The 12,040-nt window shown below is 41.7% G+C and overlaps 1 protein-coding gene across 1 annotated transcript in view; it reads right to left on the minus strand.

Annotated features, from left to right (window-relative positions):
• The window catches only part of PSMD13 (proteasome 26S subunit, non-ATPase 13), an 890,326-nt gene that overhangs the window by 335,481 nt on the left and 542,805 nt on the right, over positions 1–12,040 (minus strand). The gene's annotated exons all lie outside the window — the stretch shown is intronic.

The raw sequence follows: 12,040 nt of genomic DNA on the forward strand, positions 1-12,040 counted from the left end.
CTTTTTGCTTGGTGAAAGTATGTACAGAACTCCAGGTAGCAGCTTCTAGGATGTCCCTGGTAGGGACGCCTCTGAGAAAGGCTGTAGAGGTAAGATGCAGCACTGGAGGAGTGAGGTCTGATCCCCTGGTGGATAGGTTTTCCATGGTGCTTATAGCAGAAATGAATGCAATGGCTTATCCATTTAGAAATGGTTTGCTTTGAAATAGCCTTCCCCTATGCCCTTGCAGCAAATGCCACCAGCAGTTGTTCAGATTTTCTTTTTGAATGCCTTTTCCACATGAAATGGAAGATGATGCAATCAGGGGCAGAAAGGAGACAGAAGAATTATACACTTCGACCAAAGGAAATGTTAGAAAAATGCAGAATGTACAAGACTGAAAGGCAAAGACCATCTAAGATCAGAAACTGAAATTTACACCACAGTAACAGTGTGACTGGCACAAATGTCCATGAAAGATAAAACACGGATTTTAAATTAGGATGATGCCAACTTGTAAGTGGATTAGGCCCAGAGACTGCCATCTACCTACTGCAGTACAACAAAGCAGTGGGAGAGGCAAGTAATAAACTTTTTTTTTGTTAATCTCAGTATATAAACCTGCAGGGTATTCATCATATCTAATGCATTATCTAACTCATTCTCCCACAACCACCAACCTCTGAGACCATCTTTAAAGCACTGTGCTATCCATTTAGAAATGGTTTGCTTTGAAATGGCCTTCCCCTCTGCCCCTGCAGCAAAGCCAACTAGCAGCTGTTCAGATTTTCTGAGGCTTAGTCCTGTAAGTTGTCTGTGCACGTCCAAAGAGTGCAGAATTCGTTCTCCTTTGTTTTGTGGATTAGAAAAAAGGTAGGCAAATGAATGGACGGATTTAGAGCCACACTAGACACCACCTTGGGGATAAAGGAAGGATTGTTCCTGAGGGAAACCCTGTTTATATAGAAGATAATGAAGAGCTCCACTGCCATGAGGGCCTGTAATGCAGACACACTTGCGCTGTTTGGAATATCAGTAGTCGGATGGCTTACTAAAGCCATTTCTGGAGAGTTAAACAGAGTACCAAAATAATTTGCTGTGAAAATATACAGACTACTAATAGTTCGGGAGTTGAATAAGGCACAAAACCGACAGCGAGGGACGTCGTGGTCTGGGCATAAGCAAGGAATGCAGTACGAATTAAATTTTTTAGGAGGTATTTGCTTTTCACAGGCAAGACAATTGTTAACTTTTATTGACATCGGTTAAGAGCAAAAAAAAAAATCCCCAATGTGGTACTTAGCTTTTTTCTAAGACTTCGGCTCTGAAACTTGAAAACGAAAATTTCAGGAGTCGGCCGACCGGCACTTGCAAACTGCTTCTACTTCGGGCACCGCACGGCAAGAAAGACTGATGTAATGGTGTTGGCTGCATGATTTATACCCCTGATGACCTGACGTCATGGAAGAAGGGACAGCATCTGACGCAGGAATCCAATACTCTGGTACTCAGGCCGGATGAGGGCTACCTGCAGGCAGATAACCCAAATGTAATGACTGCAATAGTGAAACACGAAGAACATCCTTGCAAGGGTAGACAACTACAACCAGAGCTCATTAGGACTGAACATTATGTACAGGAACAGCTTAAGGTCTAGCAGAGTGATGGACGTTTTATATAAAGGTGATTAAATACATTTATAAAGAAAAAAGAACAAGGGCACAATTGCTTAAGGGCTTGGGAAAATAATCAGATGGCCAAAAATGATTTAAATGCCAGTAAAATACATCCAGATGAAATGTTTGATAAGAGATCTTGAAACAATTTCAAAAGACCTTTGAACAAGAGCAGGAAAATCAACGTATGACACTTTTTTAAAGCATGCCTTTATACTGAAGCACTTTTATGCTGTCAGAATGATCCTAAAATATCCTCAACATCCTGTTACTACTGGCTGAGAAAAAAAAACTCAAAGAAATGAAACTCAGTACATGACAGACAAGGCTTCCATAAATTAAGACATCCATCTTTTCAGGAAGCATGTGTCAATATAATCCCCCTAAAACTATTCAATGCATTTGGGCTTCTAATCATAACTGTAAGCTGCGATCTGAGCCAGAGCTTAAAGCTCTATGAAAGTAACCTTTCACAATATAACTTCTGATAGGTCTGTGTGGAAAATCAAGCTTAAGTGAACTTCCTTCTGCCATATATCAGCCAAGTGCTGTTATCTGTGCGGTTTGCAGTCATGGTACAAAAATCTGAATTCTGTTCTACTGGTACTAAAAATGAGCTCATTAAAAGAGAATGTTTATTGATTCTCTCCTTCTTTCCAACAATAATGGTACACTCTTTCTTCATACCCTGTACCTCTGGCATTTCAAAGGGTGACAAAGGTAGGTTTGTTTCTAAGATGTTTCACAAACCTTCTACTAACAGTAATCAAGATGCTTGTAGGACACATCCTTGGTAAATTAAAAAGACAGTAGTAAAGAAATAGGCCATTTCAGGTTCAGAGAGGGGTTTTGCAGAGAATTTACCTCCAGACTGCTCCCTGTATTACTAATGAACATGGGCAGCTCCTAAGTGCTTTTCCCATTTATGGGTCCTCTCAAATTATCTATGGTGTGATCCCAGCTATTGTCATTAAGGGGGAATATATAGTTATTGAACTTGGGATGGGCAAAGCCAATATAACACCAAATGGGATAGGTTAATTCCAGCACCAGAAGGAAAATTAGCTTACCTTAAAATGGCGGGATAGCAGCTAGAAAAGAATTTCCCTATGTGAGAGAGAGGGGCAGTAGAGAGACAAAGGTAGGGGCAGGAGAGGGTGAAGAAGGTGGGATCAATTAATTTGAGCAACAAAAGATTTTTCCTATAACAAAACTCAGATAATGAAAATGGGTTTTCATTTCTAACTGCAAACAGAGCAAGGACCTAAACTGTATATCCACAAGTTACATTTGGTCTTTCTGTTAAAACATTTGTCTATCAACAACCATGCCTTTTTATTTAAACTAGATAGTACTTTTAACTACTCACTCACTCACTAATATTTGAAAAGAATTGAGAGTTGGAAATGAGAACTCGGTTATACAGTAAGGTCACTAAGAACACTAACAGCAGCAGCACAAAAGGCCTTATCAAATTTACAGAAAGATAAAGTGTGAAGCATTTTGTAAACCAGTATCTGTGGTTATATAATAGACCTCTGACATTCCCTTGACATGAGAAAAGACATTAAGGCATTTGAGGAAATGGTACTGCTTATGGCTGATGTTAAAGACCTGTGTACTACAATTCCACACTAACATGATTAGAGATGTTTAGAAATTATTTAACCATAAAGACTGCCTTTTCAAATGCTAAGATTAACATGGTCTATAACATTGTTAATTTGAAAAAAAAAAAAAAAACACTGTGTGTGGTGTGTGTGCGTGTGTGTGTGTGTGTGTATGTGTGTGTATGTATATATATATATATATATATATATATATATATATATATATATATATATATAAATTTACACACACACACCTTCAGATTTAATTTACTATATAGACATGCACACCTTCAGATATGATTATTTACTATATACATACACACAACTTCGGATTTGATTATTTTCCCCAGGTACATGTGGCCATAAGGACAGCAAGAGGTCCAATTTTATGTCAGTACTTCACTTTGGACTTTTTTTTTAATGTTTGACAACTTAGTTTCAGCAGGAACAAGCTGAGGCCATACGGGCAACAGTATCTCCAAGTTTATGCCAACGCTAAAGGAAATTTGGATTAAACTCGGTATACAAGCAATCCTTATGTTTTTACACATTTTAGTAACTACGTGCTTAAGTTATGACCTGTTCGGCAGAAATATTAGAAATTTTTTTGATTACCTAAAAAACACAGACTGTTTTTTCAAGCTTCTATACCATCAGATAAGAACACAGAATTTTTATATAGAATACATATAGAACTTGTAAGGGGTTTGACATTTCAGAGGGTGATAAATGAAGACAGGTTTGTTTCTAGGATATTCTACAAAGCTATTACATACATGTATAGATACATATATAGATAGGTTCATAGGTAGATACTAGGCTATCTGCCCAAAAGCATTTATAAGCCTAGCCAGAATGTGTTGGCTTTCGCTGCCCCCTCAGATTAGTTCCCTGTGCCTCTGTCCAGCACAGCCACTGAAGTGATCCCTGGGGTAAACTTCCCGTTTCCCATCCACTCGTCAAGGTTTCTCTTGAAGAGAGCTAACGAAGATTTCTACCTAATGTAGACTGGAATCTTGTTCCAAAGCATGGGAAGCCTCTGGGACATGAATCTATCCCTCCAGCATGTCCTATTTATTGTTGTGGTGAGGTTTAGATCCCTAGAGAGCATGTGGCTCGAGTGGATAAGGTTTTCTTTAGGTGGGGCATGTCCATCAATTCTGGATTGGACATGGCCTTGTATGTCAGGCAGAGATCACCTCTGAGCAGGCGGTATGCAACAGAGTACAGCTGGAGTTTCTTCAGTCAAGCTGCATAGGACATCTGTTTGAGGCCAGTGATCCTCTTGGTGAGGTACTTCTGTGGCCTTTCCAGCTGTTGCAGGTGTCCTGTAAGGTACATCCCAAATGGGGTGTTGTGCTCTATGAGGGGTCTGATGAGTGATGAGTAGAGGGGCACAATGACCTCTTTTGATCTGGATGCGAACCCTTTTGTGATTAAGTGGGCCACATAGAAGGATTTTCTAACCACTTTGGCAATGTGATTATCAAAGGAGAGATTACTATCTACTTGGGTCCCCAGATCCCTTATTACGTTTTCCGTACTTAGGGGACTACCACCTATGTGGTAGTTTGTAGGTACTTTGTTTTTTCCAAAGGGAACAACTATGCACTTTTTGGCATTTAGCTTGAGGCCATGATTTTGACACCAGGTATCCTTCTCAGTGAGACCCTTTTGGAGTATGTCTGTCAGCCGGTGAGTCAATTATAGCCTGTAGTTTGCAGTCTGCGAACTTGGTCAGCGCTAGTCCTCCTGTGCTTGTCTGTACCTCTGAAAATTATATGCCGAACAGGAGGGGTCGTAGGACTGAGCCCTGGGGAACGCCATTTGTAACCAGTTTAGAGTCAGACCTAGCTCCCGCAACTCTCACCATGTGGGTTCTGTCAGTGAGCCAGTTGGCAACCCATCTTGCGACATAGGCTGGTGAGCTTGTCTATAATGCCAGAATGGGGAATGGTGTCGAAGGCCTTTGCGAGGTCTAGGTAGGCTGTGTGTACCACCTTTCCCTCGTCTATAGCCTTGGTAACTGTCTCAAAGAAGTCCACCAGGTTTAGGAGGCATGATCTGCCCTTAAAGCCTAACTGGGTAGGGTCCAGTGTTTGGAAGTTCACAATGTCTCTGTTAATGAGTTCCATAATGATGCGCTCCACAGCCTTGCAGACCAAGCTAGTCAGGCTTATAAGGCGATAGTTCCCAGGGTCTGTAGTGGCTCCACCTTTGTGGAGCAGAATAACAGTTGCTGTGCACCACTCTATGGGTATATAGCCTGTGGAGCAGAATAACCATTGCTGTGCACCACTCTATGGGTATATAGCCTGTGGAGAGGCTGAGTTTGAACAGTGTGTTTAGGTGAGGGGTTAATTAGTCTGAGCTTGTGTAGGACGCAGCCTGGGACACCGTCTGGTCCCATTGATGTTGTGTTGTTGGCTTTAGAGGGCTATTTTAACCTGAGTGTCTGTGATTTCAGGTGCTTTACATTCTTCTGGTATGGTTATGGGCCCTTTTGGGGGTGAGAGGGGGGTGAAGTTTGCACTGAACCTGTCTGCCAGGATGTTGGCAATATCGGTTGGTTCAGTGTATTTTGTTCCATTCTGCACCAACTCCGAGCAGATCTTAGATTCTTGACATAGCTAAAGAATGCCTTGTGGTTATCTTTGGAGTCCTTGGCAAGTTTTCTTTCAAAGCTCGCCTTGGATGATTTTATGAGGGATCATAGTTTCTTGCCGATACTGATCAGGGATGTCTTCCCTTCTAGGAATTTTACTCTTTTCTGTACTAGTTTCCTCCTTCTATTGTATAGCTTGTTTATGGCAGGGGTCCACCAGACTGGTTTCCTTTTCTTGGAGAAGTGAGTCTTTGTTTTGCTTGGGATAGCACAATCCATGCATTCTTGTAGGTGCCCGCAGAATGCAATAGCAAAGGATTTTGCAGCTTGGACGGCATTATCCTTTAGCATGGGGGCTTTGAAACTTTCCACCTCCGTCTTAAGTAACGTGAAGTTTGCTTTTGAAAAGTTTTTCAGCATGGTTTCCTTGTCTGGGGGTGGGGGCGGAATGTGGATATCCAAAGTGATTTGTTTATGGTCAGAACTAACCAGCAAGGGGTTGACCTCCGGTGTGGAACAGCGGTCGCCCATGTTGGTGATGACCATGTCCAATATGTTGGCACCTCTGGTGGGAGTGTTGACCAGTTGTTACAGTGCGTTTGAGTTTATAAATTCTAGGAAATGTTGAGCAAGGGAGTTAGTACTTGAGTAGTTCTCCCAGTTAATGTTTGGGTAGTTGAAATCACTCAACATTGGGGTGTTTGGTAGGACCTTTATGTTACCCAGTGTTTCCAGAAATGCAGAATGGGTGTCCTAGACATGGTGGGTGATCTGTGGCAAGCTAACAAGACAAAGTTCTAGTGCAAAGCACCACAAAAACCAACTGGTAATAGGTAATAAAATCCACGAACTTCAGGCTCCTTCTTTACTTTGATCTGTGGCAAGCTACAATTTGAATTACAGATTTGCCCATTGTTAGTTGCATGTGGATAATCTCTGAAGCACTGTGTTGTGCCACTAACCTGGAGGTGTGGGTATCCTTGATGAATATGGATACTCCCTCGCCTTTTGTATTTCGGTCCGGGTTCTGTGGCCGAAATGTATGGTACGAGTTGTAGCCTGGTAGTGCTTGCTGGGGTGCTCTCTGGAGCCTTAAACTAGGTTTCTGTTACTGCACATATATCGATTTTCTCCATACTGAGGAGTGCCTCGAGTGCGTGCATTTTGAGGTTTAGACTTCTGGCATTGAGTAATATTACCCTCAGATCTTTGTTATTTGTGCTATTTACAGCTGTGGGTTTGTCTTTTGAGTCAGGCACTATGGGGGTGGCAAGAGCCTTGGCCAGTATTCGAAAGCCTAAGGGTGACAGGTGCAAGCCGTCATTAACGTTGTAGTGTGGCTTGTTAAGCATGTCATCCCAAGCAGACAGACACTGGATCCCCTTTGAATGACACCAAAAACTTAGCCAATTGTTGAAACTGATCATTTTTTCTTTATACCGCGGTATCATTCCTGGTGAGGGCAGGATGCTACTCAGGGTCAGGGTCATACCGGTCTGGGCTATGTGATCAGAGAGCTCTTCCATGTCTCTTCATGTAGTCCAGGGAGGTATGGCTCAGGTCATTCACACCAACATGGACAATGAGAGAGTCATATTTGTACTTGTTCTGGAGTGACCCGAGTGCTTGTGTTATGTGGCGGATCCAGGCACCAGACAGGCAGCTAAAAGTAACCTTCTCCTTATTCAGCCTAGTGAGTGGGACATCAGTGTGCCTGACTATAGAGTCACCTATTACTAGTATGTTTGGTATGTTATTTTGCCTTCAGGGCTGTGATTGTGTGGCACATTGGTTTTGTGAAGTATGTGTTTCATGGTTTGTGTTGGGGGGGGGGGGTGGAGGCTGTTTGGATGTCTGCTTTGGAGGACTCTGTTTCTTTTGCAGATTTTTATTTAGAGCCTCCGAGTAGGTTTTCGTGTATTTACGTGTTTTTTTTTTTTTTTTTTTGCCGTTGCTGGTTTAATGGGTCTATGTGAGACTGGTGGGTGTGATGCCAGTATTTCCCTTCTCCTTTTGACTGTCTGATCCAGTCTTGGGTTGAAAGAGCTTAGCCTCCAGTTTGGCTGTATAATTGCATCTCTCGTATGTATTAGTGTTTGGTGGTAGGAGGAAAGGGTTGTCTGTGTACATGAGGCAGTTGTAACATTGCCTCAAAATGCCCAGATTCACCAGCTGGACTGGGGAGTACACCTGAAACTGCCCTTTGGACATGCCTGGATAGGTACAGTAAACTGTTTTACTGAATGGCTGGTAAGGTCGCATAGAGAGCCTTGTCCTTCTGTAGTGCTAGGGTTTATAAGTGCTTGCTATGAGTTTTGAGCCAGTGCCGCCAGGCTAAGAAATGAATGGCTTGAGTGCTTAAGTTGAAAGTTTGGCTAGTTCCAAGGGAAAAATTAAAGAGGAGACTTTGTGGAGCCGGGAATAGTTATACCCTAGCTAACAGGCACTGCCCAGCGCGCAAAACCAGGCAAATGTGGTTTTTATAGCAGGGAAATGAAAGAGAGAGAAATTAGCCCAAAATGGCCAATAAACTAATACTTTCTGGGCTGAAACCACTCCTCCAGGGACAGACAGGCTGCTCAAAGCTCCCCTCTCTCACAGATGAGCAGAGAAACTTCCTTCTAACTGAGTAAGGCATGGGCAAACAGAGATTTGTAACACAGCCCTGAATCAAGCACTAACCTGAAAACTGGACTATACTAGCTTAGAAAGGCGGGAAACAAATATATATATATATATATATATATATATATATATATATATATATATATATATGTATATACACACACACACACCTATCTATATATATAATCTATATATATATATATATATATATATATATCCCCCCCCCCAGAAAATAAAGCAGATAATCAAAAAAACACTTTAAATGTGCATAAAAAGATGCTTGTTATATATCTCAGTTCAGAATTGTAGTCAATGCCCCTAGTAATAAAGTAGGAAGAAGCAAATACAGTAAAAGCAGATGAATAAATTGCAATTTTTTAATAAATAAATTATATATATATATATATATATATATATATATATATATATATATATATATATATATATATATATATATATAAAACAATAGAAAACGAACAATCTGATTTAACAAGTTACCCAATTAACCAGAAAAAACTCAAAACTGAGTCCTGTGTTCCAGCAGTCTTTAATCAGACAAGTTCTAACTGCAGACTCCTGCCACTAGGGTGCAGGGGAACCTTTTCCAAAAAGGATGGCCTGGATCAAGTTATACAAACAAAGCAGGCCTGAATCAGGTCCTATGCTACAGCAACAAGCCGCACCAATTTCAGAAAGAAACAGTTCAAATAAGCAGGCACAATAAGCCTGTGACCAGAAATTCCCAGCTCAGAAGAGCAGACTCCAGCCTCTCCTCCCACAAGAGTGCAGACCACAAACCTTCTTAATGTGGAATAACTGGCCTGAAGCCCAACTGCTTAAACCAGAACTAATATACTTTTAGCATAGCAGACACAGCTTTCAAATAGCAATTCCCAGCTTAGAATGATGTAAGCTACCTGTCCTGCCACAACAGTGCAGACCACAAACCTTCTTAATGTAAAACAACCGGTATGAAGCCCAAGTGCTTAAACCAAAAGACTTAGAATAACAGTTACAATTTAATCAGGCTACTACCAAGCAGCAATAAGTGTAGCAGAATAAATAAAACACAGTACTTTTAAGAGGCAAAAGCAAAATAAAGTAGAAGGAAACAAACAGACTAAATTATCTATATCTATAAATATTTATATACAGATGTACTAACTTGCTTTAAGAAAGCCCAGTAGCAGCTGTAGCAGTATCCTTGGTAATATTAGCCTTGACTGGCCCTATCCAAGTTTCACCCTGAAAGGCACAGCAAAATGGAATACACTGAAAGAGCCATTTGGAGATGAGTTAGCCCGTTTCCAAGCAAGCTAATTTCATTACAGTAAAAGACACAAAACCTGTTTAGTTCTTCTGTTTCTGGTTATGTCTTATCCAGGTTGTCTGTGTACATCCAGGTTGTGCAAGTTTCTCTCGGACTTGTTCTGAGAGTTTGGGAAATCAAAGAAAGTTGTGTGGTTTCAGTGAATAAGAGCTCTGTCACTATTTTGAACATAAAGGAGTGGTTCTCAAACTCACCCCTATCGTTATGGAAAAACGAAAATGTCCCCTTTAACATTAGGGCTTGCAATTCACATACTATCACGGCTGAGGTAATAGCCACATGCAATGTAGAGCAATTTTCCAGTTAACTATTTTAACAGTTGTTGACACAAGGGCAAAATTCATGTGCTACATGAGGAAATCCTTTTTTTGGGTAGCCTTAGGTGCAAAACTCCTTTCAGAAACTGTTTCACTGGTCTGGAGACTGCAAAGGGCAGATCTCATGGAAGGCAGGCTTAGATGGCCAACAGATGAACTGTAAAACAGGTGTAAGCCACTCCAAAAGCATGCAGTTCACTGAGATACTGAAGTATAAGGGGCACTGTTTCCTTTTTTGGATTCTGCTCATTTGCCTGGCACCAGGCAGAAAACCTTTTCCATTTGGATATGCAGAGTTTCCCTATGGCTAGCTACCAAGACTTAATAATGCTGAGCATTTCCTCCACGTACTGGTACCCGAATGCCTGAAGGATGAAATTATCTAAGCAGCAAGCTCAAGTGTCATCGGACTAGGGGATACCAGAGGAACCCTGGTGCTCACCGACAAGGTTGATAAATGTGGTGGGCACCTGAACCCCCCCCCCCCAGACATTTCCAAGATGAGGAAAAAATAGTACTGTCTGGGTCAGAAGGGTACAATTAGTATTTTCTTGTCTCCTTCTCTCCTTATCTTCTGTATCACCCTTGGGAGCACAAGGATTGGTAGGAAAGCACACATTTATAATATTCCAGTTTATGGATACAATATCAGCTGCCCAAACCTCCTTGCAAGGATATCCTGTCCAGAACTAGCCCAGCTGCTTGTCGCTTGGGGCTGTAAACAGGTCTGCTTATGGAACACCCCACTTGTGCACTAGTTGCTGGAAGACATCTGAATGTAACTTTCATTCATGTGGGTCTGCCTTCAATCTGCTATGTGGATACACCACAACACTGCTCTAATGGTGCTGCCTGCCCCAGATCCACAGCATCATATCCAGACTTGGTGTTTTACCACTTGACTAGCTGTCACAGTGAGTGCTAACGATTTTTCCCTCAGATCAACAAACACCAAGTGCTCTCTGTCCTAGTTGGTTGAAGAGAACCATTGAGAACTTGGTTATATGCTTCCAGCAGATGATGGGTGTAAAAGTCAGGGCAGGAGATGTGTATACATTCTTCCCAAATCTGTATAGAGTCTTACTGTCTTTTCCTGGGAATGACATTAGGAGCAAGAATCAGTTTAGACCCCCTCTCTGGATCCAAACGCACTACTGCTGGATCTGACAGAGTTCCTGTATAAGAAACTTCTTATGCCCCACAGAGCTTCTCAAGTTTCTCAGTGGCAAGGGACTGAGAGTCTGGTTCCAGAGAGGCTGCCAGTAAAGCATCATTCAGTGCTCCTAGTACTGGAGCAACAGTCCCAGACTTTGGGACCTCCAGAACCAGTAGGTCAAAGTACTAATTTTGTGCCTCAGAGGCCTTCATGCCTTCCCACTTGTTTATTACATTCACATTTTCCCAAAATGAAATCTCTTCTCAAAGGAATATGTGGAGATGGTGTCTTCAGTAACAATACCATATCTGAGAGGCAAAATGTAACTCCCCTCACATAAACACACACTTTCCTGGGAAGCCCTGCCTGGTCAGTAGAGGGATCCACTCTTTCTCTTGGAGGAGGGAACTCCACAACACTGAAGATTTAGCTGCTGGCTAAACAGCCATTATGGCATTCAGAAAACCTTGAGCAAAAGATAACCACTGTTCCTGCAGAGCTCGGGTCACAGGGCAAGACCCAATATTCACCTGCAGATTAGGCACCTGGTTTTCAAAAACACACTTAGTAAGTTTAAGCTTCTTAAACAGTGAAAAACAGAAGAGAATAGAACAGAACCTTATGATGTATGGAAAGTTACATGTATGAACTGTGCAAGCAGAAAAAACTCTTCCTAACCCTCCATGCGACAATGTAACATGTTGACAGGAAGCCTTCACACCTAAGGACTCAAACATGAGTG

This window comes from Protopterus annectens, chromosome 9.part0 (assembly GCF_019279795.1).
Source record: "Protopterus annectens isolate FY-2018-M chromosome 9.part0, PAN1.0, whole genome shotgun sequence".
Classification (NCBI taxonomy): domain Eukaryota; kingdom Metazoa; phylum Chordata; order Ceratodontiformes; family Protopteridae; genus Protopterus; species Protopterus annectens.